This window comes from Meriones unguiculatus, chromosome 18, assembly GCF_030254825.1.
Source record: "Meriones unguiculatus strain TT.TT164.6M chromosome 18, Bangor_MerUng_6.1, whole genome shotgun sequence".
Lineage (NCBI taxonomy): Eukaryota > Metazoa > Chordata > Mammalia > Rodentia > Muridae > Meriones > Meriones unguiculatus.
Window position 1 is genome coordinate 10,287,804 of NC_083365.1, and position 17,911 is coordinate 10,305,714.

Genomic DNA, 17,911 nt, shown 5'->3' on the forward strand with positions numbered 1-17,911 from the left:
TAATTTGAATATTTATTATCCTTTGCATGTGTATTTATGTGTGCAGTGTATGCATAAATGTTTGTGAATGTACATGCACGTGCTGAGTCTGTGGTTGGATGTCTTCCTCTGTTGCTCTCCACTTCATTTACTGAGGCAGGGTTTCTTGCCAGAAGTCTTGCTACCTGCTTGCCCTAGGGATGGATCCTGTGGTGGGGTTACACTGGACCACGTGCCTGCTAGGCTTTTATGTGGGTGCTGGGAACTGAACCCATGTCCTGTGCAAGGGTAGGAGGTGCTCCAACACGTTGCCCTGTGTCCCTAGTTTCTGATGCACTTTTAATGATTTTGTTTTGCATTTATATTTTGTTTGGCTTATTCTGTTAGTATTTATTTAAAAATGATGCCACACATATACAACAAATACGATATAAAAGTTTATTGGATGGAGATGGGGAGAGGAGAGAGACAGAGAGGTAGAGGTCGGGGGGAGGAGTGCACCGACAGGGGAGAGAGCAAGAGAGAGGTAAGAGGCAGGGGTCTTTTATGCAGGACCCCTGTTGGCTGTGACCAATAATGACATCACAGGTGCCTAAGCAACCTGGGAGTGGGCTACTGCATCAAGACTATGAACTTTCATATTCATTTCCAAGGTTTTTTTTAGTATATTTTTCCTGGTGGTTTTAAAAAATTTTTATGTCAAGCATATTACTATTTTAATAAAATATTGAGTTTCTACATCTTGTAATCCTATTATACATTTGAGAAATAAGTTTTAATTGAAGACTATTTTTCCTGGGTTTAGTTTTCAAATTAGAAATGTCTGTCTTTCCTTCTCCCTCTCTCTCTCCCCCTCTCTCCTTCTTTCTATCCCATCTCCCTCACCTCCAGACAAGGTTTCTTTGTGTAGCCCAGGCTGTGCTGAAACGCTCTGTGGATCAGGCTAGCCTTGAACTCTGCCTGCCTCTTTCTCCTGGGTGCTGAGATTAAAGGCATATGCCACCACTGCCTGGCAGAAATGTTTTTTTTTTTTTTCAAATAGTAAAGTTTAGCAAGGTTTGGTAGCTTTGGGGAGGCAGGTGGATCTTTAATCCTGTTTCAAAACAAACAAACAACTCCTCCCCTCAAAAAACCTTGTTTGTTTTGTTTTGTTTGTTTGTTTTTTGGGACAGGGTTTCTCTGTTTAGCCCTGTCTGTCCTGTACTTGCTTTGTAGATCGACTGGCCTTGAATTCACAGTGATCCACCAACCTCGGCCTCTGAGTGCTGGGACCAAAGGTGTGTGACACCAGGCCAGACTTTTTTGTTTTTGTTTTTTTAAAGGATGAGGAAAACTGTTTCAGACCATGAAAGTACATTTTAGATTTCAAATTAATTGTCTACCAAAATATACATGGAAAAACCAGCTGCCACCTTGAATTTAGAAATGTAAAGACATTTATTTTAGATTTATTTTATTTATGTGTTTGAGTGTTTTGCGTGCATATGTTTATGTATGTGCAGCACAGGCATGTCTGGTGCCTATTGAGGTCAGAAGAGGACATGAGATTACATGGAGCTCTGGAGCATGGCTGTGAGTTACCTGTGGGGTGGGGAGACACCAGGTACCAAACCTGGGTCCTCTGGAAGAGCAGGCAGTGTTCTTAGCTACTGAGCCATGACTCTTCCCCACCCCCAATTTTTTCAGTGTTATTTTTCAGTGAAAGTAAAGTAGACTAGAGGCTGTGTTGTTACCCCCAAAGAGCAAGAGAGGGTGCTAGCTGTGATTTCCAGATTTCAGTTCAAGTTCTAAGTTTGGGTTCCCTTCGGCCCTAAGACATGTAATGTCTGTCTGGGGTTGAATTTTTCTTATTTTTTTAGCTCTAGTAGAATGACAAAATAAAATTTAAGACTGTCCTTATTATGCTTAGATAATAGCCCCAGAAGACTCTGATGCTGTCTTTTGGGTTTTATTTGAACTGAACCTCCTTTCAAATTCATGTTTTCTGGAGCCATGTTTTCTGGAGCCATGTCTTTAACAGGATGAGGACTTGGAGGTCTCCCTGACTCTGAGGCCCTGTTTGTGGTTTTCAGGTGTCCAGCAGGACGCCGTGTCCTGGTGAGGGCCTGCGAGTGCACCTTGGCACTTCTCACGACTGAGGAAGGACACAGACAGGTCTGTTTCTGTTTCCTGAGCAGCTGCTGAGCTGCCGCCAGCAGGGTGAGAGTCCAACCCCTCTGTGTCCTCCTCTGCCCCGTGGAGGGGGTGGGGCTGCAGCAATTTTAAGTGCTCCGTGATTGGTTGCCCTTTCACTTGCCCTGGCGTGGGCAGAACCGTTTCCAGGTCTCTGGTTTTGGGCCCTGATGTCACTGTAATGTGCTTATCACCTAATTGTGATCACTCTAAGACATTTTGGGAAGGCTTTAGGAAATTTTGGTTGGTGCACATACAATGGCCTTTTCAGTGTGATTGAGGGTTTACTGTTCCCATGGAAGGGAGAGCAGGATCACTGTGCTTTCAGCTTTGACTTTGGTAATTGCCATTGGGCTTTTGAACTTTGCCATTTTGCCAAGAATACAAATTGTATTTTTAGTACTTCAATCTTCATAATTAGGATGGTGAAGCCCTAATTTTCTATCTCCATTTTTCTTTAGATGAGAATATATTATTCTTTATGCAATATGAGATTAAACATGCTGTCCTGGCTAATCTTATGTCAGCTTGACACAAGCATCATCTGAGAGGAGGGAACCGCAGTTGAGAAAATGCCTCCACAAGATCTAGCTGTAAGGCATTTGCCTTATTTAGGGTCTTAGTGCTGTGAAGAGACAGGGCGGCCAAGGCAGCTCTTAAATCAGTTAGGTGGGACTGGCTTATGGCTTCAGAGGTTCAGTCCATTATCATCATGGGTAGAAGCAGACATGGTGCTGTAGGAGCCAAGAGTTCTATCTGCATCTTGATCCAAAGTCAGTCAGGAGGAATCTGATTCCGCGTTCCGAGGACCCTGAGCATAGGAGCCCTCAAAGCCCGTCCCCACAGTGACACGCTTCCTCCAACAAGGTCACACCTCCTAATAAATAGTGTCACTCCCTATGGCCAGGCCTTCACACACATGAATCTGTGGTGACCAAGTCTATTCAAACCACCACAGCATTTTCTTAATTAGTGGTTGTTGAGGCCCAGCCAGTGATGGGTGCTGCTTTTCTTGGCCTGGTGAACCTGAGCTCTATAAGAAAGCAGGCTGAGCAAAGCCTTGGAAGCAAGCCAGCTAGCAGCACCTTTCCATGGTCTCTGCCTTGCCTTTAGGTTCCAGACCTGCTTGGGTTTCTGCCTGACTTCCTTCAGTGATGGACATGAAAGCATAAGCCAAGGAAGCCCTTTCCTCCTCAACTCTCTTTTGGTCGTGGTGTTTCCTCACAGCAGTAGTACCGCTAACTACAGATATACACATTAAGAAGAAAAATCTAAAAAAATGAAGCTCAAGCTCGCACATTTCAGGGCTTGTGTGGGGAGCTCCTAAGGCCCTGCCTATAGTTGAACAGCTCTTGCTAATTGTTTGGGGATGTGAAGTTGGGAGGAAGAGGGTTGGTAGGTTCATGGAGGAGTTGGAGATAGGTGGTGTGTGTGTGTATGGATAAGATCAGCATACACTGGATAAAGTGTATAAAGTATACGTTGTATAAAGTATGAAGGTTTCAAAGTAAAATAAAAAAAATGGTTTTTTCCTCTCCTGTTTATCAAGACAGGGTTTCTCTGTGTAAAATAGCCTTGGCTGTCCTGGACTCACTTTGTAGGGTAGCCTGGCCTCGAAGTCACAGAGATCCACCAGCTCCTGCCTCCTGAGAGCTGGGATCAGAGACATGGGACACCACACATGGTTAAAAAGGATTCCTATCACCTGCAGTCTGACATCTTGAGAGTCTCATAGTTTATACTTAGGACAATAGCCTACCATCTGAGGGCTTGCATGAAGGTGATATAGGTTTGGTTTCAGAAATACTTTTAAATGATCTTTACTCCAAGTGTTTGAATAGAGATGCTCAGAGTTAAAAGCAGTGGCTGCTCTGTGGAGGTCCTGAGTTCAATTCCCAGCAACCACATGGTGGCTCACATCATCTATAATGAGATCTGCTGCCCTCTTCTGGTGTTCAGGTGTACATGCAGACAGAACATTGTATACATAATAAATAAATAAATCTTAAAAAAAGAAATAGCAACACAACAGAGCTTACTGTCCTTAAGTTATGAGGAGCTCTTATAAATGAATGAGAAAAACTCTAGCATTTTCTGAAAAGATGGGGAAAAGCACCCACTGTTCTTTAAAGAACTAGATATGTGGACGAAAGGAGTCAAGACTGGATCCAGATGTTCTCAAATCTTGAGAACATCTCTCAAAACTTCTCTCTGGTCTCTCACTTCTTAATGGGAAGGTTGGGAAACAGCCTGTCCCTTTATTTAGTAGGTACCTGCTTTGGGGCAGTTATTTGCTTTTGTCATTTTCTCCATTCACTTAGTTACTTGTTCAGGTTTTCAAAGCAAACAAATAATTATAACAACAACAATTTTCCTGTTTTATTTAGATTTCCAGTTGTAAGGTGTCTTTCTTCTAGTTCTTAAAAGGACAAAGAGTTAATACTGTGCTGAGTTTGCACCACTTTCGGAGGCATAGTTTTAATCCGCAGTAAGTATGTTTTGATTCTTGTTATTTGGATCATGACGTGTTTTCTCAGCTGATTGCTGCGTCATTAGCTGAACTGATCCTGCAGCCTGGCAGCTGAGGGCTACTGACGTGGGCATGGTGTTCCTGACTTCTACTTTACTTGTCTCTTCTTAGAAGAATGATGATGAGAGCTAGAAATCGATGTTAAGCCTCGTAAAATACCAAGATGATAATGCTGTACGATTTCCGCATCAGTTTTTTTTTTTTGATGACTTTTATATATGTATTTTCTGTGAAATCAAAGACTGGCAACTGCAACATACACAGGTTGAATATTCCTTATCTGGAATGGTTAGGACCACAAGTATTTGACCTTTTTTAAAAGTTGAGTTTTACATGAAACTTAATTTGTTTTTTATACTCCTTACACATACAGTTTGAAGGTAACTTTATATAATACTTTAAGGCTGTTTTATGGATTAAACAAAGTTTCATGGTGTGGAGTTGTGCACTTTTGTTATCAGATTTGGGGCTTTTGGTTACAGATGCTTATACTTTGGCTCCTTTACAACCCTGCTGTGAAACAGCAGGGATAAGCAACCCTCTGTGGGAGAAGGCGCTGGACAGTCCCATGCTCACCATGTCCCCCTGGTCCGCTCCAGAGGCCCCCCCTTAGATCTGAGGCCTATGGGCTTGTGGATGGAGGGTGGATTTCCTGCCTGGGGTGAGGAGGGGCTGTAAGCTGAAGGGTCACTCTCCGTCCAGCCTGGTTTGTTTGTGGTGCAGCTTCTTCTGCTTAACTCTTCCTGAAGTGCACTTGTGCAGTATGGGAGCAGGTATGGTTTGCTCTCAGACCCTTGTCTAGTGGATAGGAAGCCACATTTGTCCAAATGCTCGTCTTTCCAATCAGCATTAAAACACTTTCCCCAAATCAATCTTTCTGGTGTGTAGGACTTTGATTTGCACTTTCTGGATTTTTCTGTAATTTTTTTACTAATACTTTTAGCTTTTTGAAAAAAAAATTTTTTAGACAGGATGTCATGTGGTCCTGGTTGACATTGAACTCTTGGTCCTCTAGCTTCTACCTCTCAAGTGTGGGGATTATAACCCTCTATCAGAAGAAGCATATGATGTTAGAAAATAATTTAGATTTTTCAGAATTGTCTAAATTAGGATAGTCTCACAATCATATGCTTCTCCCACTTCAAAGCAGCCTGAGGTATATTCTCATCAGTGTATACAAATATATGTAATTAATATTTCTCAATAAAGGTAAGATCGTGTTGTAGATATTATACAGCCTGTATTTTCCAAAGAACAATACATTTATTTTAAGTGTAACTAAGCCATTCTAGAGGACTTTACTTTTTCATATTCTATCCACTATACTTTTTAGTTTTACTTTAAAAAATATTTTTTATTTATGTGTGTATTTACGTCTGTGTGAGTTATGCTGTGTGTGTTGTGCTTTTGGAGACCGACAGTTACAAGTTGTTGGCAGCTGTTTACAGCAGCTCTGGCAGCAATCACTTAATGGCAGAGACTCTGTGCCCTGTACCCCATTATACCTACTGGTCTTCAGTGTTGCTTGCTACATTGTGTCTCTTTTCTGACAGTTAGGAAGATTTTACTTTAGTAAGTTACATTTTTTGGCTTTGTATTGTTTTAGAAAGAGAAACAAAAACATTCTTCATTCAAATTCTAATCACTTAATTTTTTTCTTTCTTTGTTTCCATCCATCCATCTACCTGTCCATCCAAAGCCTAGTGTTTCTGAAATTAGGGGGAGAGGGGAAAACAGGATCATGATGAATTATTGAAGGTATTTCTCTGCTTATTTACCTCTAGTCCGCTGGTGAATGCTGCTGCTAAACTAAGGCACCCAAGAACAGCTGGTAAGAGCAGAAACTTGTCAGCATGAGAGTTTTCCAATTGGTTTGTCCAGACTGTTGACTGTCTCACGCATCTGTCTTCATTCAGGTGGGCCAGACTCACAGCTAGGTCTGTGCTGGATGTGCATGAGACAGCCCCTGAGTCTGCCTCTAGGTTTTTGTTGTAAATGTGTGTACAGGTGCATATTACTTTTCTGTTGCTGTGATAAAATATCACGACCAATAAGAAGGCTTAGAGTTCCAGAGGGAGAGTCCGTAGTCATGGCAGAAGCATGGCAGCAGGTGGTGGGAACAAGAAGCTGAGAGATCACATCTCCACTTACACAGGAAGCAGAGAGTGGACTGGAGGTGGGCTAGGGCTATAAACTCTCAAAGCCTGTCCCCAGTGATGTGTCCTAAAGATTTCATAACTTTCCTAAACAGTACCACCAGCTGAGGACCAAGTGTTTAAATACATGAGCATATGGGTGACAGTCCTCATTCAAACTATACATCCTATTTAACGGTTATAAAAGGAGTCTGTGTAGCTGCCCCATACCTTAGCTTTGGAAGCAAGTGCGTCCATTTTGAGACTCCCCCGTTGCAGTGTGTCACTAAATCTTGATGGTGGTAGTATTTGGGTAGCACGGAACAGTGGTACATACAGAGGTTTGCTGTCCTGATGGGCTCTCAGAGTGAGCCCACACTTTTATCACTCTATGCTCCAAGACCTGGCAGTAAAGAGAGCCCCTCTCCTTTAGAATGTGGACCAAGTTGGTCCAAGGGTTGTGAATGGGCTCACCGAATGCAGAGTACTGAGCTCTATGTGAGATGTGTTCTTTCTTATATACAGATGCTTAGGATGAAGGTTAGTATATAAACCAGCATAGTAAGTAACAACCCTAACTAAAAATGAAGTAGAACAGTTGTAGAAGTGTACTCTGATAAACTTGCAGGCGCTAATTTAGAAAAGATTTAGCATGTGTGGTTGCCAACCAAAGCCCTGTGCTAAGGACATGAAGTTTAAATCAATGAAGGAAGTCAACTGAGAACAAATTGACTTTACAGTAGTCTTCTAAAGTACTATCTTTGAAAATATTTTGTGTGCTGTGCAGTGGTGGTAGAGGCAGAGGTAGGCAGATCTGAGTTAGAGACCACCCTTGTCTACTGAGTGAGTTTCAAGATAGCTAGGGATACACAGATAAACTCTATCTTGAAAAAATCAAAAGGAGCCCAGTCGTGGTGTACACCTTTAATCCCAGCACTCTGGAGGCAGAGGCAGGGTCTCTGATTTCAAGGCCAGCCTGGTCTCTAAAGTGAGTCCAGGACAGCCAGTGATATATAGAGAAGAGAAACCCTGTCTCGGAAAACCCAAAAACCAACCAACCAAACAACAACAACAACAAAAAAAGGAAAATATTTTGTGCAACAAATAGAGAGTTTTGTTTTGTTGGTCCTGGGGTTTGAACATGCTAGGTAAATATTCTAACCACTGAACAACATCCTAGCCCTTATTGTTTGTTTGTTTGTCTGACAAGATATTAAGCTGTCAAGGTTAACCAACTAGCCTTGAACCTACTACTGTTTATCCCAAGTGGCCTCAAACTCACTCTGTAGTCTAGGCAGACTTTGAACTTGTGAGCCTCTTGCTTCAGTCTTCCAAGTAGTTGTGGTTATAGGCCTGAACCACCACAGGTTGCTTTAAGGAACAGACAGTGCAGTGTGTGACCAAGCTTGGTTTGGGCTGGAGCCTTGAAGATTTTCCATAATAGAGAAGAAGCCATGGGATGAATTTTAGGATTGGGCATGGATAGCTGAGGAGCCTGCATTCCTGCAGAGCACCTTTTGCTAGGTTTAGGATTGCTTTTGATTTTAATTTAACTGCTTGGCTTTTCTCCAGCTAAGATTTGATTCTGCTGCCTGGGTCTCGCTGGGCAGCTTTGATCTGGGGGCTCAGCTGCTAGTGACAGTGCTCAGGCAGGTCTGCAGAGCCTGCACAGTGACAGGGGTGCTTCTAACACACAAGCAGCAGTCTCCATAGATCTCTCAGTCTCTCATAGATGTGTTTCTTCAGAGATCTCTGTCGAGACCCCCGTATCCCGAGAGCCCGTCCGTACTTGACCTCACCCTTGTACATGTTGGAAAGAGCCTGGGAGTGATGAATTGTTAGGTGATGCTAATGATAAGGTGGTGGACTTCTCAAGGTCAAGTTCAGTGTAAGTGAAAAGATCTGCTCCGGCACAGGACACACCAAGACCAAGTTCTCAGAACAAAGCACATGTATTTACCCCAGAGGGACAAAGGGCAAGGAATAAGAGACAGAGACAGGAGGTGAGAGAGAGAGAAAAGAAACGAGGGAGAGTGGGAAGGGATATTTGCCTCAGGGGAGAGATGGGGGTGGCTGGGTGTAGACAAACTGGATTGAAAGGAGACAGACGTGGCCCACAGGCAAGTGGCAGGTGTCATAAAGGGAAAAGAGGAAACACCATGTCAGGATGAGTTGGTTTGTTTTGATTGCCATGTTAATTGGGGCAACCAAAAGAGGGCTTCTGATTGCTGGACTTCAGTACTTTGAAAGCTGGACCTTGGTGGTCAGCCTCAGAAGGAGGAAGTGGCCAAATAAGGGAATAGACCTTGGTGACTAGCTTTAGGAATGTAATCTAACAGTTTAGCAAAACCCGCCAGAGCCATGTTTGCCATGCTGGGGCCTGCTAGAGCCCTCCAGTAAGAAGATTAGAAAATAAACGTGTGCAGTCTTGACACTTATTTTAATTACAAGGTAGGGGGTAAATATTTGTTTTGCTTTTGTCTTTCCTTATTATTAGCAAAGCGCTGTAGAGTGTGCTGCTATTGGCTGACCTAGGGTCACCATGACAGTAGAGTGTTCTCTCACCCCTTCCTAGCACTCTGCAGTAATTACTGGATTAAAGCACTGACACACCACTAAGAAACATTCATTCCTCCTTTTCTATCCCAAAGCTTGGTGGGCAATGCTTTTGTTTTTTTGTTTATTTCAGTACAGGGGATTGAACCCACGGTCTTTTAGATGCTTTACCACCAAGCTATGCCCACAGCATGTCCCCCAACCTTTTTTTTTTTTTTTTTAATGAGGCAAGATCTCTCACCAAGCTGTTCAGGCTGGGTTAATTTCTGTAGCCTAGGTAGTCCCATTCTGTCTTGTTTTCCCAACTATCTGGGCTTACAAACCTGTGCCACCAAACTGAGCGCTGTCCTTAGTTTTGCTGTTACAAATGACACTGCCACAGATTTTCATGGGAGAGAATAACCCAGTGGCAAGATGATTGGACTAGTACATAAAAGTTTGGTAGATATCGTCCTACAGATAAATTATAAGAAAGACATTCCTGTAGCTACTTTCTCTTATCAAAACTAAGTGTATTGCATATGGTGTGAAGTACCGTCACTGTTTATTTTTATTTAGGCTTAATTTACATGTGGTGAGATCTTCTAAATGTACCGTTATAAGACCTGTTATAAATGCATAGAGGTGTAGCAAAGATCTTCAGTTCCCGGCAGAGGCAGCTGGATCACTGTGAGTTTGAAGCTGATTTAGTGTATAGAGTGACTTCCAGGCCAGCCAGAGTTACACGGTGAGATCCTGTCTTAAAAAACAAAACAGGCCGGGCCTGGCGGCCTACACCTGTAATCCCAGCACTCAGGAGGCAGAGGCAGGCAGGTCTCTGAGTTTGAGGCTAACCTGGTCTACAAAGCCAGTCCAGGACAGTCAAGACTATACAGAGAAACCCTGTCTCAAAAGACAAACAACACTCCCCCCCCAAAAAAAAACCCAAAACCCAATCAATCAAAAAGTACAAAGTGCTTTTTTTTTTTTTAATATTTATTTGATCTATATATGCATGAGTCATCTTTGTGCCTTGTGGGTCCCAAGGATTAGTTTGTTTGCTTTTTTTTTCTTCATTCTTTTTAGACAGGGTCTCACCACTTAAATCTGAAACTCATTATGTAGACCAGACTGGCTATGAACAAATAGAGATCTGCCTGTCTCTCTCTCCCTTGTACTGGGATTAAAGCTTGAGCCTTGTAGCCTTTTGATCTTTTTTCTTGAGATGATTGTGTAGTGAACTCTGAAACTCAGATTTTCCAAAGCTGTGTTTCATTTACAGATAGCTGTCAAGGCCTCTGACTTTGTGAAGGAATGTTTTCCTTTACTTTGCTCTCTATGCTGTGGCTAGACAGATGTTTTACATGCTTGAAGACTTTTCATACCCTTGCCAACACACTAGACTTTCATGAGAACTTCTTTCTTAAGATTCTGGTCAACCAATAAGACTGGCTCCAAGTCCCACTGGGGTCTCCCTTATGTGTTTCTCTTCTTCCCTCCAGACTGTCCAGGTTGATGGGGAGCCTGCTTTACCTATGGTCCATTCCCACCTCAGTGCATAGACTACAGTCACAGTCAGAAAACTGTGAATGACTTATTTCATTCCATTTGCTTTGAGACTGTCAGTACTGAACCTGAGATGCCAAGCTCTTCTTAAAGTGAAAACAGGCTTTTTATTTTTATGGCTGAGAGCAAGCAGGTGACAACACAGTACCTGCCTTCCTAGCTGAGAACACCTGCTGTGTTTGGAGGCAGGGGGCCTCGTTCTAGAAGTAGCGAGGACTGCGCAGCTGCAGAGGGATGTGGGTGTCACGTTCCATCAACAGGTTTTCAGCAGTGAGGAGTTCTTGTTCTATTGGTGTCTGTTCCCAAGAGACCTTACTGTGTGTGGAATTTTGTTTTGGATTTGTAGTCTGTGCTACTGATGCCACCCTTTTACTTTCTGACTCTCAAACATGTTATATAGAAATGTATTGTTTATGGCTTGATTCTTAGCAACAAGACAATTAAATATTTACCAAAGAAATTGGGTAGTTTCAGGAGCCTATGTAAATACTGATGGTGATTTGCATAAGAAAGAGAGAAAATAAACATGGCTGGTTATGTAATGGCACCGTGAAGGAACTTTCAGGCAGGTTAGGACTCCAGTCTTTTCAACTGGAGGTCAGTTTTTTTTTTTTTTTTTTAAGTTAGCAAGTTGATGCTGGATCAGATAGCCTGCATATCAGATATTTACATATGACTCATAGTTAGCAAAATTCCAGTTATGAAGTAGCAGTGAAGTAATTTTATGGTTGGGGTCACCACAGCATGTGGTCCTGTCAGTAATATATTGAGAATCCTCAGTACAGAGAGAGGTGGGGGAAGTCTAGAGGCCAGACGAGCCTTCGGTTAGACTAGTAGTCTAAGGCGCACACATGTGGCTGTGTACACATGGATGTACTTGCATATACCTTGGGTGCCTAGGTTTTCAGCATGCTGGCCAGCCCTTTACCACCAACTTTATCCCCAATTCTGAAGCTTCAACTAAGTTGCTACCCTGCCTTGAACTTGGAGTATTCTTTAGAGAGCCTGACCTCCAGCTCATGGCAGCCCTCCTGTGACATGTTAGGGATCTTGAGCTTGCCGGGCCTCCTGTCCTTGGTCACTCTCATTCTTCTGACAGGGGCCCTCTTTCGCATGCTTTTCTTTTTCTTTTTCTTTTCTTCTCTCTGTCTCTTTCTCTGTCTCTCTTTCTTTCTCTTCCACTCCCTCCCCTTTTTTTGAGGCAAGGCTTATTGTTGTAGCCTTGGCCATCCCAGAACTCACTCTGTAGAACATTCTGGCACTGAACTCACAAAGATCCGCCTGCCTCTGCTAGGGTTAAAGGCGTGTACCACCACCACCCAATTTGTATGCTTTTTCTTGTCTGGTCTCTGGTTCTCTTCCTTTTTTTGTGGGCTCCAAGGTGGTCATGTATCTTTGTCTGATCATAAACATACTCTGTTTACTCTCAAGCTCCTCAGTGGGCTAGTCCTCTTATTCCTATATTGATTTACTAATGTGCACATGTATGCGGCTTATATGTAGTGCCTGTGGAGGCCAGATGGAGGGGTCAGATCCTTATGGAGCAGGAGTGTTATAAGCAGGTGTGAGCCATGTGATGTGCGTGCTGGGAACCACTCTCTGCCCCTCTGCAAAGGGCAGCAAGTGCTTTGAATGGCCAAGCAGTCTCTCCAGTCCCAATTTACTTTTTTTTTTGGTGAGGTTTTTTTTTTTTGTTTGTTTGTTTATTGAATTCAACTGGAGATAAACTAGGTAATAAGGTCACATTCTCAATCACACATATACAAGTATAGAATTTAATTAGATCTCGATTTTTTAAAAAGCTATGTTTTTCCTTCCCCCACAGCTGTAACGTTCCGTTAGTGTGCCACCTTATTCAAGCCTGACCTCCACTTTCTAGTTCATTAAGTCATCGGGTACACACTGGCCCGACTTCCTGCCCTCCCACCTGCTGTGTCGATGGACGGTAGACTTGAATACCTCACTGCGCACTCTTCTGTGAGGATCTGAAGCAGCTGCCTCATTTCAACAACACCATGTACTGTGACCCTCTCCCCCCTTACAAGTTTTGAGTACAGTTTAATTTGATGAACCCTGCTTCGTTGCTAAAAGTGAAGTGAGGCGCCTGTAGGGGGAGGCTAGCACAGTTTTTTTTTTCTCTCTGGTTTACCCACAATGTAGTTCCTCGGTACCCACGCTCAGCAGAGAGGGGCTCTGGGCCCCTTGGGAATGCTGGTCCCACTCTCCCTCCTGCCCTGTCTCAACTGGAACACTGGGAGGGGTCTTGAGCGTGGTGAGGCTGTTCCCCTTGGGTGAACTTTATTTCCACCTTACTGCTTGAGTTCTTCCAGTGCCCACAGGCACACATTCACAGTCATGCCTTGAGATTACAGGTCAGTGGCCATCGCTAGGTGAGTGCCAAGGAAGACAGTTGAGGAAGTCTGAGCAAAGGCGAACAGTGAACCCTTCTCCTGCACATACTGCCTCTTCCCTGTGAGCCTTCTGTCTTCCACGCAGAAGGAAAACCTACAGCTTCTCCTTACCACAACCCCAGGTTTGAGGTTATTTTGTCAGTTCTCTGCCCAGCCTTTGTTTCTACATTTATTTTAAATATGCAGCTTCTTTGTTTTTGAAATATGTTGTTATCATTTACTTAAATATTAAAGGTTTGTTAGGCTGGTACATAGCTCAGTAATGTTTGCCTACTATGCTTGAGTCGCTGGCACTTCGGGGCGAGGGGACCATGAGATTTCTTCCTTCTTTTCTTTTATTTATTTCTTATTTATTTATTTTATTTTACTCTCAGCTGTGCTTGGGTCACACCTGAGGCCCCAGGAAGACTAGGCAAGTGCTTTACACTCTGAGCCCTCAGATTGCTTGTGTATAAAACGTTTCTGCACATGTGTGGGTGGGTGTAGTTTGGGTTTTAATATGTCCAAATAATGAGACAGAAACTTCCTTTTCACAGCCTGCCTCCACGCCCTTAAAAACAACACCATGTTTAGCACTAGATGATACCTGCAGTCAGCAGAGCCAGAAAAAGGGAAGCTCTTCTCCCCAGCCCAGCCCACTGGCTGCACTGGCTGTGTCTAGCGTCTTGACATGCTGAAAAGTGTTAGTGGGCTTCCAAGCCCAGGTACTAGTTGAATTGTTAATTGAATGAGAGTTAAGGGTTCGCCCATTAATAAAATAGAACTTGCTACATGAGTCAGCTTCAGAAGTAACTTGAATATAAAATAAATGTATTTTAATCCTGTTGTTCTATTTGTTGAAAATTTTCCAAAATAGTTTTTCTTTTCAGTGCTGGGGCTCATGCTAGGCTAGCACCTTACCACTGAATTGTGTAACTCCAGATCTGTTTAAAAAAAAATGTCAAGCCTTTACCAGTGCCAGTTAATTATCATAGCACTAGAGGGTGCTGTTAGGTAGTGGGTTGGCTTTGCTTCCAGTGCTCACAGTTTCTCCCCCTTTGTTCATTGAGTAGTCAGCATAGGTTGTGTTCATCTGATAATCCTAAATCGCTCATGGTCTCAGGTTAACAGGAGCAGAGCCTGGAGCTGTCAGTATGTAACATATGTTTGGAAAGTTACAATCAAACCAAACAGACTTTATTATTTTTTAAATTTAAAATTTTAATTGACATACAGAATAACACTTTCCCATAGCAATTTCATTCATACTTATCTTTGGTTGGAACCTTGCACCCCAAACGTTCCCCTGTGCTATCCCCCAATCCTTTGCCCTTCTGCCCCAGTATTACCCCTTCAGATTTCAAGTCTTTTTAAAAACTTCCTTTTCCCTCTCATGGGCCCCCTTTTGTTTCATGTCCTGTATACATACTTACAAAATTACTTACATTTAAAATTAGAAGAAATGTACACATGAGAGATAGCCTTATTTGTCTTAACTCATTTGGTGTATTTTCTAGTTTAATTCCTAAAGAAAAAAACAAAAATGTTATTACATTAATAAAATCAGATGTTTTAATGTGCATATTTATTTCTTTTTAAAATACATGTGTGTCTGTGTGTATACACATGTGTGCACGTGGAGGCGGGAGGACAACTTTGGGTGCTATCCCAGTAATGCTCTTTCCTTTGAGGTGGGGTTTCTTTCACTGGCTGAAGCTCACCAGTTAGGCTAAACGAGCTGATCACCAAGTCCTAGGGATCTTCAGGGTCACAGCCATGTATCACCAAGCCTGGCCTTTTCCCTTTGAAGTGGGTTCTGAGGATCCATCTTGAGCTTCATGTTCACAGAGTTAGCTCTTTATTAACAGCCATTTTTGTGGCCTCTCAGATGCTGTTTCTCTCTGTCTCTCTCCTTCCCTCCCCCTTTCCTCCCTCCTCTCTTTCACTCAGCAGGGCTTCTCTGTGTAGCCCTAGCTGTCCTGGAACTAGCTCTGTAAATCCACCTGCCTTTCCAGAGTGCTGCATTTAAAAGGTGTATGCCACCATGCCCAGCTAAATGCTAGTGGTTTCTGAGAAATTAAATTCTTTCATTGTATTTGTCCAAGTTCAGTCTTTTAATGTTTTGTCTTGGATTTAACCCATACATAGTTGCTAAGGACAGAGCTGCTCACGCCAGACTTGAGAGTCATGAATAGAGTGTTAAATACATGTGAACATGCGTAGCACAGGAGTCCCACTGTGGAGATCAACAGGAACACTTGTGCATGCACAGCTTTTCCCCGGACACAGATGCAGTGTGGGTGCAGCTTGTGGGAAATCCCGAGAGTTTATGCCAGTTAGTCTATGGGAGAATTTTGGTTCATTTGCTGTTTCTCAGCTTTTCTGCAGTATTATTCTCGTGTTGTAAATATATAATTTAAAAAATTAAATTTTTACATATGTGTATATTTTATGTATATAATTATGTATGTTGGGAAGATTATGCATTTTTAATTTAAGTTCAGGAGCCCACAGAGATCAAAAGAGGGCATCAGATACTCTGAAACTGGACTTGGAGGTGTCTGTGAACCAGCCCACCTGGGTGCTGGGAACTGAAAAAGGTCCTATGCTTTTCGTCCCTGAGCTAGCTCTCTTAATTTGTTAAATATATGTATTTTCATTTTTACTTGGGTGTCTGTGTGAGTAAATGGCATGTGGATGTAGGTTCTCGTGGAGGCTAGAAGAGGGTGTCAGATCCCCTTGGGGATAGAATTGCAGTGGCAGTGAGCCTCCATGCCTTCATGGGGGTACTGGGAGCACGGTTCTTTTGTGAGCAACAAGCATGCTTTGCTTTTTTTTTTTTTTTGGTTTGGTTTTTCAAGACAGGGTTTCTCTTTGCATAGCTCTGTAGATCAGGCTGGCCTCTAACTCTGAACTCATAGAGATCCACCTGCCTCCTCTCCCAAGTGCTGGGAATAAAGGCAAGCCCCTCCACCACCCAGCTATAACATTTTTAATTGCTGAGGTTTCATATTTTTAAATTGTTAGCCAATTTCTCTATAGTTATTTTGACTCTTTTTTGGCATTATCTTAGTCTTTTCTATTGCTGTGATAAAACACCATGACCAAAAAAAGGCTGCTTGTGGAGGAAAGAGCTTATTTCAATACAGCCCATCACTGAGGGTAGCCAGGTTAGGAGCCCAAAACTGGGCAGGAGCCTGGAGTCAGGAGCTGATGCAGAAGCCATGGAGGAGTGCTGCTTATTGACTTAGTCATCATGAATTGCTCAGTTTGCTTTCTTACAGAATTTAGGACCACATGGCCAGGGGTTGCCCCACCCACAGTAGGTGGAGCTTTCCCACGTTAATCCAGAAAAAAGCAGATTTACATACAGGCCAATCTTATAGAGGCATTTTCTCTTCCTAAATATGCCTAGGTTTGTTGACTAGATCCACTAATTAGAATTAGGTAATGAGAGACATAGATGCTGCCTTTGAGGGCATTCACAAATGTTTGCCGGGACAAGACACACAGTCATTTTTCCAAAAATGCTCCCTGATCACTGGTGATGAAGCTCTCCTTTTTTTTTTTATTGTGCACAGTTCCCTCCTGTTATGTTAGCTGCATTTCCTGTGTTGGCAGGCTACATGACACAAGGCAAGAAACCTCCCTTGCTTATATGTTGTCTTCCCACCTCTTGGAGCTGGACAAAGTTAAGTGTAGGCCATTTCACCTGCATTTGGTAAAGTTATAGGTTTATTTCATTGAAAGAATGTCTCAAATAGAGAGACTAAGAACTTACGATTTTGATATTTTAGCACTGTAATGTGATCTCACATTTAACACTTGCTTTGTTTTGATTCAGAGTCTCTAGTAAGTAGCCCTGGCTATCCTGGGACTTACCATGTAGACTAGGCCGATCTTGAACTCACAAAGATCTGCCTGCCCCTGTGTGGATAACCGTGCTCTTGTTGGGATAAGCATGTCACTGGGGTAGGCTTTGGGGTTCCAAATGCTCTAGCCAGGCCCACGGTCTCTGTTTCTGATGCCTGTGGATTTGGATGTGGAACTCTCAACTCCTTCTCCAGCACCATGCCTGGCTGTGTGCCACCAAGCTTCCTGCCATGATGATAATGGACTAAAACTCTGAACTGGAAGCCAGCCCCAACTAAATGCTTCCCTGTATGAGAGCGGCCATGGATGGTATCTCTTCACAGCAGTTGAGCACCAACTAGGACAAAGGCTGTCCTCTTTTGTTTACTTTTTGCAGCATCTGTTTAGAGAATAATGTGACACGGATTGTGTCCTGGATTGTCTGACTGGCAGCATTCTGGTTGTCTAGACTCCATACTGTGCGCTTGCAGTGCTGCAGTCAGCCTCTTCTCATTCTCACAGCAGCGTGGTCAGTACCTGTTAGCATTATGTCTTAAGTGTACTCTGTTTGTCCCATTTTCATTTCTTCAAGATTTATTCAATTTTAAGCTTAAGAGTGTTTTGCCACCGGGGGCGGTGGTGTCTGCCTGTAATCCCAGCACTCGGGAAGGCAGAGGCAGGCCTCTCTGTGAGTTAGAGGCCGGCCTGGTTTACAAAGTACGTCCAGGAGGAAACCTGTCTTAAATTTTTTT

General features: G+C 43.0%; 1 protein-coding gene across 7 annotated transcripts in view; it reads left to right on the plus strand.

Annotated features, from left to right (window-relative positions):
• Slc23a2 (solute carrier family 23 member 2) overlaps positions 1 to 17,911 on the plus strand; it is a 91,704-nt gene that overhangs the window by 13,475 nt on the left and 60,318 nt on the right. Inside the window, exons 1-2 of one of the 7 annotated variants that reach the window (XM_060371995.1) lie at positions 4,550 to 4,639; positions 6,466 to 6,512. The exons of the other annotated variants lie outside the window; for them this stretch is intronic. The gene's annotated coding sequence lies outside the window, so the exon portion shown is untranslated. Of the gene's footprint in view, positions 1 to 4,549; positions 4,640 to 6,465; positions 6,513 to 17,911 lie in introns of those variants that run through there. 7 annotated transcript variants of the gene reach the window in all.